This window comes from Pinus tabuliformis, chromosome 9, assembly GCF_031772625.1.
Source record: "Pinus tabuliformis cultivar Carrire ecotype Pingquan chromosome 9, CPIR1, whole genome shotgun sequence".
NCBI lineage: Eukaryota > Viridiplantae > Streptophyta > Pinopsida > Pinales > Pinaceae > Pinus > Pinus tabuliformis.
In genome coordinates, this window is record NC_142307.1 from 961,487,490 (window position 1) to 961,503,285 (window position 15,796).

General features: G+C 35.9%; 1 pseudogene; it reads right to left on the reverse strand.

Moving 5' to 3' along the window:
* LOC149151919 (tubby-like F-box protein 3 pseudogene) overlaps window positions 1-15,061 on the reverse strand; it is a 36,567-nt pseudogene extending 21,506 nt beyond the window's left edge.
* Window positions 15,062-15,796: the final 735 nt, after the last annotated feature.

The following is a 15,796-nucleotide window of genomic DNA, read 5'->3' on the forward strand; positions in this document are numbered from 1 at the left end:
ATAGCCATGGTGTGATGGCGTTCTCATGTTTTGGTTGAGCTGGATTATCAAACGGATTCGAAACTAAGTGAGGTGGTCTTTGAAATAAATAACACATGGCCTAGTGATCCTTGAATTAGACTGTGGATTGCGGTAAAGCCTTGGCCTAGTAACCCATGAACCGAATTGTGGGTTTTGGTAAATCTGGATTTTTTTTTAACTTAGTGGGCCTAGGAATCCTTGACTGTTGAATGGTGGGATATACGATAAATATTAGAGGTGGGTTCCCTTAATCGGGCCTAGGAATCCTTAACTGGTGAATGGAAGGATATACAATAAATCTTGGAGGGTGGAGTCTCGATTAGGGCCTAGTGATCTGGTGAGGATTGTGGTAAAGACTAGAGACTAGGAGATTGGTAAATTCCTCATGGTGTAGGTGGATAAATCTTGTGGCATCCATGCTTGTTTAGGGCTTAGTGATTTGGTGGGGATTGTGGTAAAGTTTGCTTCTATTGATGAGGGTGAGGTGGTTTAGCCTTGGGAAGCCCTAGTTGATTTTGGTTATGAGTCCCACATTCATTCTTAGAATATGGAACAGAGGTGATTGGCTGAAAGAAAGATTTGGTTCAGCCAATCTATGGTAGGGTGGTTCGTGGAAGTCTCATACCTAGTTGTCTTATGCATTCATTAATAAGATCTTTTTCTCTTTTTTATTTCATGTGTAAATGTATTGGTTCATATGTGGGCTTTATGGTTGTTATACGCTTGTTATTTTTGTTGTTTATATGTTGGTTATGAGTATGTTTTATGACAATGATGATGTATGGCTCTTAGCATGTTTTGATTTGTAAATGAATGAATTATGAATATATGACCTAATATATTAGAATGAAGCTAATGTGATAAGGCATCAATGCCTCTTAGTGATTCTTAAATAAGTATGAGACCCCTATGCTCAGATCTATTGTTATGACCTATCATAATGCATATTTGTGACATGTTTAACGAAATATCTATCATGGCTAGTAGGGGTCAGATTAAGCTTTGTTCAAGTATTTACATTAGTATAATTGTTTGGATGTTACTTTTCACTTCTAGAAGCTTCATGAAGTTATGGGAAGTGGCTTGAGTCCTAGCCCTAAAAAAGTGGCACAAAATCTGGGGTCGCAAGCTTAGAACTAGTTGAAAAATTCCCTAGTCGTTGGCATGCCCTTGTTGTGGGAGCAACTAGAGGGACACATTCGCATGCATGCCCATGTCATGGGAGTGTCTGAGGCTGTAGGTCAGTGAAATGTCAAGTTACCTTAGGGGTTGGTCACCTGGAAAGGTTGGTTTTCTCCTGAAGGTTATGTAACATGTGTAGAAGGTCAGATTGGTTGTGTTTTATCATATCCATTTCTTTAACGATACATGGGGAGTTGAATCATATCATAGTAGCCTCTCATCACATTTTTACCCCAACAGAGCGATTAACTTGGGTAAATGTGGGAAGAGGGTGTTACACTTCTAGATGCCAAACCACCTCAACCCTCAACCATAGTGATTCCACCTCTATGGTCTAAAAAATACTAACGATAACCATATCGGTTTCTACCCAAAGTGTCTAGGATTTCAGGAACTAGTAATTCAAACCACAACCTTCAAGGGCTCTAGATCAATTATCCATCTCGAATCTATGGACTAGTAACTCAACCCACCAAGCGCTCGAGAGCATTTGTCCCAATCTAGGCTCCATGACTAGTAACTCAACCCAAGTTGTTCCATGGCTTCCAAAGCATTTGTTCCAACCCACAACCATAAGGAACATGAGCACCAATCAAATAAAACAACTAAGTGGAAAAACCACAACACCATGGCTATCCAAGAAATGGAAAGGCAAGGTTCAAATCACTATCAATCTGGGCAATCCTCCATGCCAATGACAAGACATAATCAGATAGTCACATGCATATACCATGCATCCAAAAAATCTACAAGGAGATCATACATGAAACCTATTATTTGCAAAGAAATCCCAATGTAGCTATTTATCCTGTTGTCTCCTTGTGCTACCTTGCTTCCCTTTGTCTTCTTTCTCCTATCTAAGTGAATACTAGAGTGCTACAAGCATGCTCCAAGAATGCTCTAAGTGTGCAAGGGTATGAGAGAGTGAATGAAATGAGAGAGCTAAAGCCAAAACTAAAAAAAGCCATCAACTGATCCTCTTATGCCTTTTTATTATTAATGCATTTATTTTCTTCATTTCCTCTATTTTCTCTTCAATTTCCTCCTCACAAATTTGTGACCCTTCATTTCCATTTTCTCTTATTTTCCTTTATTTTCATTAATAAATGTCAATTAATGCCTCTTTACCTTTGACAGTGTCTTTGCCAATTTCCATAGCCATTAATAAATCACAATTGATTCCCATAACTATGTTTTTCCCAGCATTCAGCTTGGAATACATGTCCCGTGATCTTGGTCTTATTTATTTACATGAAAAATCAACCAGGGGTTGTTACAAATTCCTCTCCCTTGGGGGGACATCGTCCTTGGTGTTCAATGACACTTATAACTAACAAAACATGTTGCCCATGGAGCTTTATAAGCACAACCCGATGCAACATTTACATCATAACCAATTGTTGAAGGCATAACCAACATACCATGAACACCATACCGCTTATTGGAGCTTTATAACATAGCTCGACGTGGTATTTACAACATACACATGCATATACATGTCACAAAACACATATATCAAAATACTTGTGCTCAACTAGTGAATAAATAAGGATACATAGCCCACATCTGATCAACCATATCCCATGTAGCTTCATTAGGCCCAAAGTGCTTCCACTCAACTTTAACTTGTTCGATTGCTCGATTCTAGACCATGAGCATCTTTCACTAAAAAATTCATTGAGGTTCCAGTTGGAATTCTCCTTCTGGTTCCACCTACAATATAGACCATTAAATCACATGATCAACATCCTTTACTTATCTCTTAAGCAATGACACGTGGAAATCATCATGGACTTTCACTATTGGCAGCAGTGCAAGTGAGTAGGTCATTAGTCCAATCCTATCGAGAATCTCAAAAGGCCCACAACACTGAGGTGTCAATGTGGCACATGATCCAATCCTCAAGGAGATCTTCTTGGGCTTGATGTGAAAGTACACATGCTATCTAACCTGAAACTCCTTAAATACTATGTGTTGATATGCATAACTATTCTGCCTGTCATGTGATTCTTTTAGATTCTTCTTGATAACCCTCATTTCCTATTCCATTTCTGTTAACATGGCTGATCCAATCTGTACCCTTTTCACTGGATCACTCCAACTTATGGGAGTATTACAACTCCACCCATATAGTACCTCAAAAGACTCATCCTCAAGGACTCTTGATACTCATTGTTATATGCAAACTCTACCAGTGGAAGATACTCCTCCCACTTCCTATGTTGATGTATGACTTACATCCTTAACATGTCCTCAAGAATTTTTTTAACCGTCTTTGTCTATCCATCTGTATGTGGATGATAAGTTGTACTGGAGGCTAACTTTATCCCTAATCTTGGAAACAACTCCTTCCAAAACTTGGAGGTAAACTTGTCATCTCTGTCTGACACAATCTTCTTAGGAACACCATGCAACCTCACTATCTCCCTAATGAAAATTTAGGCTATGTCACTAGCTAAATTCATAAACTTTAGGGAAATTAAGTGAGTTACCTTGGTCAACCCGTTAACTACAAAAATGATGGAACCATGTTGTCTAGATGTCTTCAACAAAACTATAATGAAATACATGGAAATGACCACCCATTTCACTTTGGAATTGGAATCAGTTGTAATAGACCATCTGGATGCTTACACTCTCCCTTTACCTATTAATAATCAAATGACCTAGCCACAAACTCAACCACTTATATTTTCAAGTTCGACCAATAGCAAAACTTACTCACAGTTGTCAAAGTATTATGATCTCCCGGTTGACATGAATATGACTTGACATGAAATTCCCTCAAGATAAGCTTCTTGAGCTCAATGTTGTCTAGCACATAGATCATGTCCCTAAATCTCACCAAGCCATCGGTCGTGAGATGATAATCCACATCCTCATCACTTGTACATTATTGTTGTAACCTGTGCTTAAGTTGCTATTACTTTTCATCCTACTACCCTAAACACAAGATCTATTCATGTAATTCTATCCCATATGAACCCATAACTACAATATGATTTACATGTACCCTTCTGCTAAGAGCATCTAAAACCCTATTTTCATTCCCTTAATGTACCTAATCTCAAAGCCAAACTCACTAAGGTTAGCCAACCATCTAGCTTTCCTGCCATTTAGATTAGCTTGGTCAAACAAGTATCTTATCCCATTATGGTCACTAATCAAAACAAATATCCTACCAAGAAGATAGTGTCTCCACATATTCAATGCATGAATGATCGTTTCCAACTCAATATCATGAGTCACATAGTTCCCCTCGTGCTCATTTAGTTTTCTTGGCTTGTATCATACCACCTATCCTTCCTACATCAAGACTCTGCCATGTCCTTCCTTGCAAGCATTTGTGCACAACACACAATCTTTATCCAAATCTGTAATCTTCAAAACTAGAGTGTTTCTAATCAAATGCTTCAATTTCTCAAAACTAGTTGCACATTCCTCTGTTCATTCAAACTTCTTCTCTTTTCTCTGCAAAGATGTGATAGGATAACCAACTTGTGAGAAAAAATTATGAAGCACTTATAGTAACCTTCCAATCACATGAATGATCTCACCTTATCCACATTCCTAGGAGTAGGCCACTTTATGATAGCTCTAATATTTTTTGGGTCCACGGTTATGCCTTCCTTTGAAACAACATGTACCAAGTAATAAACTTTCCTCTAAAATAAACTGCACTTACTAAGTTTAGCATACAAATGATGGTTTCTCAACAACCTTAATACTACTACTAGGTGTTCTACACGTTCCTTCTCATTCTTAGAATATATCAATATGTAAACACTATTACAAACTTATCCACATAAGGACACAACACATTTTTCATCAAACACATGAAAGTAGCTGGAGTGTTATTCAAACCAAAAGGAACCATAACAAACTCATAATTCCCATACCGGGTCCAGAATGTAGTCTTGTATATATCTTCTTCTTTAATGTGCACATGATGATATCATGATCTCATATCAATCTTCGAGAACAACACTTCTCCCTTCAACTTATCAAAGAATTCATCAATCCTTGGTAATGGATACATGTTCTTGATCATCACCTTATTCAATTGTCTGTAGAAATGCACAACCTTAGAGTACCATCCTTCTTCCTAATGCACATTAATGGTGCACCCCAAGGCAACACACTTGGCATTATGTATCCTTTATCAAACACTTCCTTAAGGTGCAACTTCAGTTCCATCGATTCTAGAGTGCTCATCCTATAAGGTGTCTTTGATATTGGTGTTTCTCCTAGCATCAAATCAATAGAGAAGTCCACTTCCCTATGAGGTGGTAACTCTAGAATATTTTCTACAAACACACCTAAAACAGTTACAAAATTAGATACCTCTTCAATACTTTAGCATCCCCAACATCCTTACCTTTATTACTATAAATATGAACTACAAACAATATACATTATTTCTTGTTCTCACCGATGTAGGCTTATTCTTTCCCTGTAAGATTTTTTTCCCTGTCATCATCTAAGCATTCAATAGTCTTGTCATAGCAATCCACTTTGGCCCTGTGAATGTATAACCAATCCATACCCAATAACATATTGTATGATCTCAAAGGAATAATATTTAGATGTGCTAATTTAGGCATACCATTTAACTCAAATGCATAATATCTCACCCAACGATGAGCTCTTTTCTTGGTACCTATATCCAACTGCACCAACCAAGCATCTGCATGCATTTATTTACTCAAACAACGCTTATCCATAAGGTCATGGCTTATATAAATATAGATATATCCAGGGTCAATCGAAATAGAAATAACTTGATGAGAAAGCTTAACTTCCATCTCAATAATAGATGTTTGATTATTAGCCTGCTTATCATCCAATGCTGCATAAATCGGAGGAATACTCTTTCCAACATCCCCAACTGCATGTGACTCTTGAGCACTGTATATTTGAGGCCTGTCACCCTAATGCTACAGAAAATATCTCCTGCAATGATCCCTGCCACAAGTCCAACACTAAAAAGGTTTCCTACCACCACCCTTGTTCTGCTCCTTAGACTAAAATCCTTGTCCTTTGTCAAATACATTAGACTTCTTTTGCAGCATTACATTCTCCTTTTCATCTGTATCTTGAGGATTTTCTCTCTTCTTAGCCCACTTTCCTTTATTCTTCTCATTACCTTTCCAGTTTTGCTTAGACTCAAACCTACACTTTGATTTCTTATAACAATGATTCATCTTTCTGATGGTTTCCTCCAGTGATCTAGTCTCATCAAACTCAATCATGTCTTTGAATGATACCAGCGACTCGCTGATGAATCTCTAAAACTTTGCTTTATACTCCTTAATATAAGGCACATATATCAAAAAATATAACATTCTGCTAGTATACTCCTCATATGTCATAGATCCCATCTTCAAATCATAGAACTCATTTTCTATGTCATCATAGTACCTTTTATTTAGATACTTCTTCCTAAAGAGTCTCTCGAACTCACTCCAGATCAATGCCTCATCTCGAATTCCTTTTAAGTTCTTCACATCTTCCCACCAAATGTCTACATGTCCTTTAAGACTAAAGGTAGCTATTTTGACATTCATTTTCTCTAAATAATGATGCAGTCTAAAAATATTATTTATCCCAAGAAACCAGGATTCTGCATCTTGTGACTTCTTCATTTCTCCATCAAATGTAGGAGGATTTTCTTTCTTGAACTTCTCTAGTAAGTATTGCTTCTCACTCCTCAAATAAGAATGATGGCGGTGATGATGATGATGTCTCTCTGAACCAAAACTAGAATAAAATCCATGATCACTACCCCTCTTGTCAGGTGTATCTAGAAATCTGTCATCTCTAATTGTATCATCTCTATCAAATTTGTATCATGATCGAAACCTTCTGCCATAAGCCCCATTAGTCATTTCCTCCTGTCCATAATTGATCATAACTAGTCCTTGTATTTTCAAATCTAATAAACTTTGAAGTATCATTGCATTAACTTCCGCTTGCTTCTCTTGTGCCCTAGAAAGTCTTTCTTGTGCCTCAATCAACCTGTTATTGTCTATCTTTCAACTCCTGATTTATGTCTTCAAACTTCTCAATGTATTTGCTAGCCAAGGGAGTACTCATCTACATGTTGTTCATCTGATCTATAAGGAGAGATGTGAATTATAATCCACCATTATGCTCGTCATCTTTGATTTTTTTCTTTCTGCAAACATGTCATTTCATATAAACTAACAGAAAGATAATCAAATCATATTTTATGAAGTTCAGAGGAGGTTATCTCATTTGCACAATTCAATCCAGATTAGCAAGATAAAGATATATACATAGTGATATTGACACATCAATCATCATACATGACAACGCAAGACTGTAATAATGACTATATTCATGTTAATAATAGCCACTACAATGCTTGTATAACAAACACATAGACAACTAATGTTCATGCATGACAATAACTTTTACCCCGAGGTCCAATGTTGCAACCTTGCCCTGATACCACCCTGTAATTCCACCTCCCAAATTTACCCAACTTAACTAGCCTGCAAAGGTAAATATGAGACGAAGGGTTATTAAGACATGACCTAACCTCTAAGATAAATTATGGAAGTGGAGCTAATATATTGACAACTCACAAACATGCCTCAAGGCTACAGGACACTCAAGGGCCAAAGGAACACCCTAGGTGACAAAACCCTGAGCTGGGGCTTATTTTCTTTAACCTAACACCCCAACTGCATGCGTTAACAGGAAAGGGTACAGTTGAAGGCTTCGAACCGCATGCACAATGTTGCCTCCATGCAGTTATAACCCATTTCTTTAGTTCAAAGGGAGCGATCCCGAGATCCAAGCCACTTTTCCAGGTAAGCCTCCAAACCACTGCCCAGAATTTCCTGTAACTTCTTAGAATGATAAATGACATAATGAAGAAAATATTCATACAAAACTTGAACAAGAACTGACCTTGGACATGCCTAGTCCATATTATACATTTCGTTAAACACATGGAAAACATAAGATTTATAGGTCATGAATGCATATCTGATCATAAGAGTTTGAAATCCAACCAATAATCATTAAGAAGGCTCTATTCCCTCTTCACATAGCTACAATAAAACCTTTTATTCCATGCATTCATCAACCATTCATTAGTTTATCAAACACATAGAGAGCCATAGATAGAATACATCATATAAACAACATATAACCGACTTATAACCATAATAGAAACCATGGAAAAATAGCCATAAGATAACCACCATAATCAACACATATGTTCATATATCTCAATAAGGAAATACCTCGTATTAACATATGAAAATGCTAACCAAGTAAGGGACTTCCACCTACCACCCGACCATATATTAGGCTAAACCAAATCCTTCTTTTAGTCAATCACCCTCATGTCATATTCCAAGCATGAATGTGGGATATCATGGAATAAACCAAGACAAAACTAACCAAGGCTTTCAGAGGCCAAACCACCTCAACCCTCAACCACAGTGATTCTACCTCTATGGTCTGGAAATCACGAACCATAACCAAATCGGTCTCTACCTAAGTTGTTTAGGACTCTAGGAACTAGTAACTCAACCCACAACTTTCTAGGGCTCTAGAGAATTTTCCCAACCCAGCTCGAGTGACCAGTAACTCAACCCACCAAGGGCTCCATAGAGTTTTTCCCAACCTAGGCTCCAGTACTAGTAACTCAACCCAAGTTTTTCCAAGGATTCTAGAGCCTTTGTTCCAACCCACAACCATAAGGAACATGAGCACCAATCAGAAAAAACAATCAAGTGGACAACCCACAACACCATGGTTGTCCAGGAAATGGTAAGTAAACACTCAAATCATTGTCAATTTGGGCAATCGTCCATGCCAATGACAACACATAACTAGATAATCACATGTACATACCATGCATCCAAAAAATCAACAAGGAGGTCATACATGCAACCTGTTATCTACAAATAAATCCCATTTTAGTTGTTGATCTCGTTGTCTCCTTGTGCTTCTTTGCTTCCCTTTGCCTTCTTTCTCTGACCCAAGTGAATACTAGAGTGCTACAAGCATGCTCCAATAATTCTCTAAGTGTGCAAAAGTATGAGAAAGAGAATGAAAAATGAGAAAGATAAAGCCAAAACTGAAAAAATCCATCAATTGATCCTTTGATGCCTTTTTATTTTTGATACCTATATTTTCTTCACTTTCCTCCATTTTCTCTTCAGTTTCCTTCTCATGCAAATATGTGACCCTTCATCTTCCTTTTCTCCTATTTTCGTAAATAAATGTCAATTAATGTCTCTTTACCTTTGTCAATGTATTTGCTAATTTCCATAGCCATTAATAAATAAAAAGTGATGCCCATCACTATTTTTTTCCCAACATTCAGTGTGGAATATGTGTTCCATGACCTTCGTCTTATTTTGTTTACATGAAAAATCAACCAAGGGTTGTTACATTGCAGACCTCATTTTTAGTGCAAAACCTGAGGAAAGGTTTACACCTCAAGAGATTTGATCCCTCTCGGCTCTTGATAAATGTCGATTTAAGATAGATCAAGATGGTTATATATATATATATATATATATATATATATATATATATATATATATATATATATATATATATATATATCATATTCACGTCATTAAATAGGTTATATGACTACTCACTTAACCTTTGGCTTGAGAAGTTGTGACACAAGGGCATCTAAGCCGAAAAAAATCACCTGAGAATCGCACGTGGCCTGAGCCACACTAGCCCTTAACATAGTTGTGCCCATGGAGTTTCAAATCGGTGACCTTCACATCATGGAGTGTCTTAACAATACACCTCATCATTGTCTATTCTATGCCCCATGGACGATCAATGGTAATTACTAATTTTATCTTTTTTTAAATTTATTTTATTTTATTGACATTACAACATCTCTTTTATATTTAGCTAGAGAATGTCTCTCAACTCAATCACAATATCATTTTCAATTTAAATATATAATAAAATACTAGCAATCTATAAAAAAAAGACCAACATAAACAATGTACTTGAATTAAATCACAAGTTAAATTTATGTGAATGGGAAATAGCATGAATGTAATAGACAATTGTATAGAAAGAATTAAAAATAATAATTACAAGTCAAAAGCTAGTGACCAACCTGACCAAAGTTTGCAGAGAAATATTAAATGGACTATCAAATGAGTTGAAGTTGGAATTTAATGACCCGTGCAACTAAAATAATTAAACTTAAATTGAATGAGTTATAGAGTACTAACTAGACTGTTCAATTTCAGTCAATTCAGTACACCTCATCACTTTCTATTCTATGTCATGTGGACTATTAAATGTAATTATTAATTTTATTTTATTTTTTAAGTTTATTTTATTTTTATTGATATTACAACATCTTTCCTATAGTGAGCTAGAAAACCCCTATCACAACAATCACAATTTCAATTTCAATTTAAATATATAATAAAATCTTATACCAAGAAAAGAGACCAACATGGACAATGTACCTTAATTAAATCACATATTAAATGTGTGAATGGGAAATAGCATGAATGTAATAGACAATTGTATAGATTGAAAATTAGGGACCAACATGAGCAGAGTTTGCAGAGAAAGGTTAAATGGACTATCGAAATGAGTTGAAGTTGGAAGTTATCATTTTTGGTACTTGTCTCACTTCATTTAATAGCAAGTTTTGTATAAGGGAAGATAGGAAGATGAATTTTTATATAGCTTCCCTATTTTCTGGGTCTTATATGTCTAACATGGCCCAAATTTTGGTTTATAAAACGAGGGTCTTTTGTATCATATCCACTTCCATAGATTTGTTTTCTCTAAGTAGCACAAATCCAAATAATCTCCTTGGTTTCGATAGCAATACAAGAAAATTTTACAAAAAAAAGAGAGTCGAAGTTGGAAATTAATGATCCACTATAGCTAAAATGATTAAACTTGAATTGATTGTAAGAATGAGTTATAGAGTACTAACTAGACCGTTCAATTTCAATCAGTTCATCAATTAATGCTTGAAGAAATTTCACTCACTTCATCTCTTAACACCTGCAATGCATTATGAGTTATAATATAATGGTGTTGTCTATTGAGGCCACAATTTTTTTTTTCCAAAAGCCAAATTTATTGCTAGAAACTGGCCAAAAAAATCAAAAAATCCTACTGCTAGTGTGTTTGAATGGTTTAAATGGATTCAGCGCCACCAATAACCCCTGCGACACTCAAAATCTTGAAGTTTGATAGATGTAGCCCACGTTTCTAAAAAATTCTATCGGATTTTGTCAAAATCTGGCCATAATTTCCATTATTTTCTAGGAAAAATTGTGGCTTCATTAGACTACTCTATAATATATATGGAGTATAAACTTGTTAGTGTTCGTACCATGAGATTCAAGGCTTGGGAGTCTTCTCTGACCCTTGGGTGTGAGTCGCATTTAACTACGTTTATGAGTTGATTATGACAACTAATTACTTTGGTTGGGTTGGTATATTAACATACCTTTTAATTCAAACCAATCGTTAGGAGAATTTTGAAATCTAAAATGGGCCTCCTAAGAAAAATGTACAACCAAAATAAAATTTATAAGAACCAGTAGGATTCAAGATGATGATGTCAACCATGGGGATGATTCACCATTTTTGGAGTAAAAAAAGTAAAAATATAATAAAATAATAAAACTATTTTTTCAACTCGTATTTTCAATTTATCTCCCTAAGGTTTTACTTAAATTTCGAGTGGGAGTACTCGTTGGATGCAAATTTAATTCATCATCCAAAAAGTACCCATGTTGCATATTTCTGATGGACCGTGCTATAAGAAAAATGAGAAATACATGAAAACACGTGATTGCAATCACGTTTTTCATGTATTTCTCATTTTTCTGTAGCAGGGTCCATCAAAAGTATGAAACATGAGTACTCCTTGGATGAGGAATCAAATTCTACATCCAATGAGTGTTTCCACTTGAAATTTGAGTAAACCCATATGGAGATAAGTTGAAAAAACGAGTTGAAAAAATAGTTTTTTCTTTCTTCCCTCTAAAATTTGAGGATGTAATCTAATCTTATTTTATTATTTCCACTATTATTTTATAATTTCCTTGGGAGACCCATTTTAGACTTCAAAATTCTCCTAATGCTTTCGATTAGTTTAACTTTTAGTACTCACCTAACATAGGGATGAAATTACTCTGTATATTATCAAATAACAAATGGCAACATATGATATATGTTCACCTTTGAATATTTAACTGATACAATTATAAAATTATTATACAAATTATCAAATAACAAATGGAAAGTGAATGATTTATAAAGTGATTATGCTTATGTTGCAGCTATTAATTATCTCATCCCTATATATCAATCATATTTACTAATATAATTGTGCTAATTCGCAATAGCCAACAAAATAATAAATTTTCATATAAAAATACTTTTTATAAATCATTAAATTCCCTCTTTCTATGAAGGTTGGGTGTGAATCTCATTGATACGTATTGATAAGACTATGACAGTTAACTACTTTCGAGGTTGGGTGTGAAACTCATTGATCTGTATTCATACGATTATGAGAGTTAATTACCTTCGTTGATTTAGGTGCAGTCTAATTCTTTTATGATTTGGTTGTTTTAGTTTTTGTGCACCGTAATTGGTTGATTTCGGTGCAATCTTGGTTGTTTTATATGTTTTTATATGCAATACATGTTTTTTATAAATCATCGAATTCCAAGCCTCGGATCTTTCCATGACGGCTAGGTGTGAACCTCATTGATCCCTATTGATAAGATTATTACAGTTAATTACTGTAGTTGATTTAGGTGCAATCTAATTCTTTTATGTTTTGGTTTTTTTTTTCACTAATACTTTTTAGTGAATTTATAATTGTATTAGTAAATTTATATATAGAGTAACCGGAAATGGGACCTTTTATATTAATTAAAGATGATGTTTTGGTTGTTTTTTTTTCACTAAAATTAAGTTATACAATATTACAATACAATTTTTAGTAAATTTGTATTTTTAAATATATATGAAGGAAACGGAAATGGGACTTTTTATACTAATTAAGGTTGATGTTCGAGAGATTGCGGGACCTCAGTACCTCCTCATGTCGGAAGACTCCCAACATGAGACTCAAGCGCTGAACCTTGACCGATGGTTGTGTCCCGAATCAACACGGAACCTTAGTAAGACGACTACATTCACCCATACAGGGAACGTACTGGTAAAAACCCATGCTTATCAGAAGGGACAGAATACCCAGCCTAGCCACACTACTCATTATATTATTTTCCATACCTTATATTTCATATAGAAAGCAAAGCATAAAATATATAAAGTAGAGCCTTCGTATCATATTGGTCAGTAAGTGAACGAGCCCTCGGGAGAAAACGTCGATCATTGGTTGGTTCTAGTGAATGAGGCGAGCGAACGTTTGTGGTCGGCCCGGGAAAGTGCTTCGAGCGATGGCATTCTTGAAGCCTGGAACTAGCCTTGCGCCCCCTTATTATGGCGCCTGTGGAAAGCAACATGTGCGGATAAGTTGGATGATATATATATATATATATATATATATATACCAAAAGGGTGTAAACTGTCAATGTAGTTTGAGTTTGAAGCGGGTTGATACGACGTCTATGGAAATCCACAATTAATTCAAATCAACAATAGGTAGAAGCTAAAATTTTAGGTTTTGTCGAATAACTTGACAATCTTTCACGAAATTGAGAATTGATACTTCTGATGTTACTTCCAAATGCTCCGACGGCATTAAATCTCAAGCAAGTCAAGTATCATATAATAATTTTATATTTTTTTGCCAGAAGAAAAAAATGTTGGAGATTTCTATTAAGGAGAAAAAACCAGTACATATGACTTCAAATCCACAGACAAACGTTGACAGATAAAACATGAGGTCGCACCATGTAACCAAATTCATAATCAACTGTTCCACACATGTTTTGGGCACAGTCGGAAGAATATGGCCATCATTTCTAAAATGTGCTCAAAACGAAAACAAAAAATAGATAAACGTCTTATATGTCCAACTGCATATGAGGGCCGAATGAAGAGACGCAGCAAGTAGCAAGCTCGTGACAAGAGCCCCTGCTAAAAATTGGTATCGGAGCCAGTAACGTCTGGGTCTTAAGGTTGGTATTCAAAACCAAAAGTACTCATTTAAGAATGGAATCTTTCAGAAACTCTGTTTCCTTTCGAGAACTTGAAGAGAGAGATTCACAGGCTGAGGAAAACCCATTAAGGGAAATGTTCCTCCAGTACAGTTTTAAATTCTGCTGAACTTTCTTATGAAGAATCCCAGCCATCAGCCCGATGGGAACTACCCCAAATAGCTCCCTCAGAAGTGTATAGTGACATTTCTGCTTTCCATTTAATAGCAGCCACTAGAATAAGCATTAAATATTCTGTAAGCCTGATCCAGGAGAATTCAGATATTATACAGACTATATCTCTGTTAAAACCCAAAGAATTACAGGAAGAGGCAAAGAGGTTAAAGACAAATTATTTGCACGTAGGATGTATCCGAGTAGGGATCAATACCTTAACCCACAAAGGCCTAAATACTTATGTGCTTGCTACTGTCAGGGACATGACGCACAACAAGTATACATATTCCCTAATAGGCGGGATTGTTGCTCCTCTATCAGATGGCCCAGTCTACTTTGACTGTTACCCTAATTTCTCTGTGTATACCTTTGACGAGACCATAGATCAGATTCTGCAATTGCAGATTCAAACAACTGGTTTCGACATGAAGAAGAAGAGAAATAATATCACCATCCAGACCAAGGGTTGTTTCCGTCACACCAATACCCTTTGGCCAGCCATCTGCCATACACCCAGCAGAGACTCAAAGTCAAGTACAGTTGTCCTCACTGATGCCAAAAATCAAAAAATTGAGCATCAAACCATCAAATGGGAAGACTTGACATTTCCAGAACACTGGGTTGTGAATAATCCTAAGCCTCTTATTCCTAAAGCTATTACCTCGGATGATATTACAGAAAATCAGTCTTCCGCAGTTATATCATTTCCCAGAAGATCTACGATTGACCAGAGAAGAATAGAATTAGCCTGTAAACAATCCAAGTATTACAGAGATCCTTCCACTGTAGATACAACTTGTTCTTCTTCATCTTTTTGTAAACATAATTCTTTGTATGAATTAGCCCAGCTTGTAAATTATTCTTCTTTAGAAGTCAAATGCCCAGATTGTCAAGAATTTGTTAATCTACTTACTCTGGTTGAGTCTAAACTCCATTCAAATCATAACCCTAGAATTGGAATCGCTCCTCCTACTACATCTGTAAATTCATGCCCAAATCTCAAATGCACAGATATTCCTTTCCCACATGAATCAGATCTGGATCATGTGCTCATGATGCATGAACTTACCACTCTCGAAGGAGAAGATATAAGGCTGACAGAGATGATGTGTTTAATGAGACCAGCCAAACCCAGATATGGTTTGGGATACCTTGAGCAGGCAAATGGCCTGATTCCAGATTGCAGATTTCGCCCTGTTCCTTCTGACTGTAAAAAGCCCGCAGTAATGGAAATGCATAAGTTC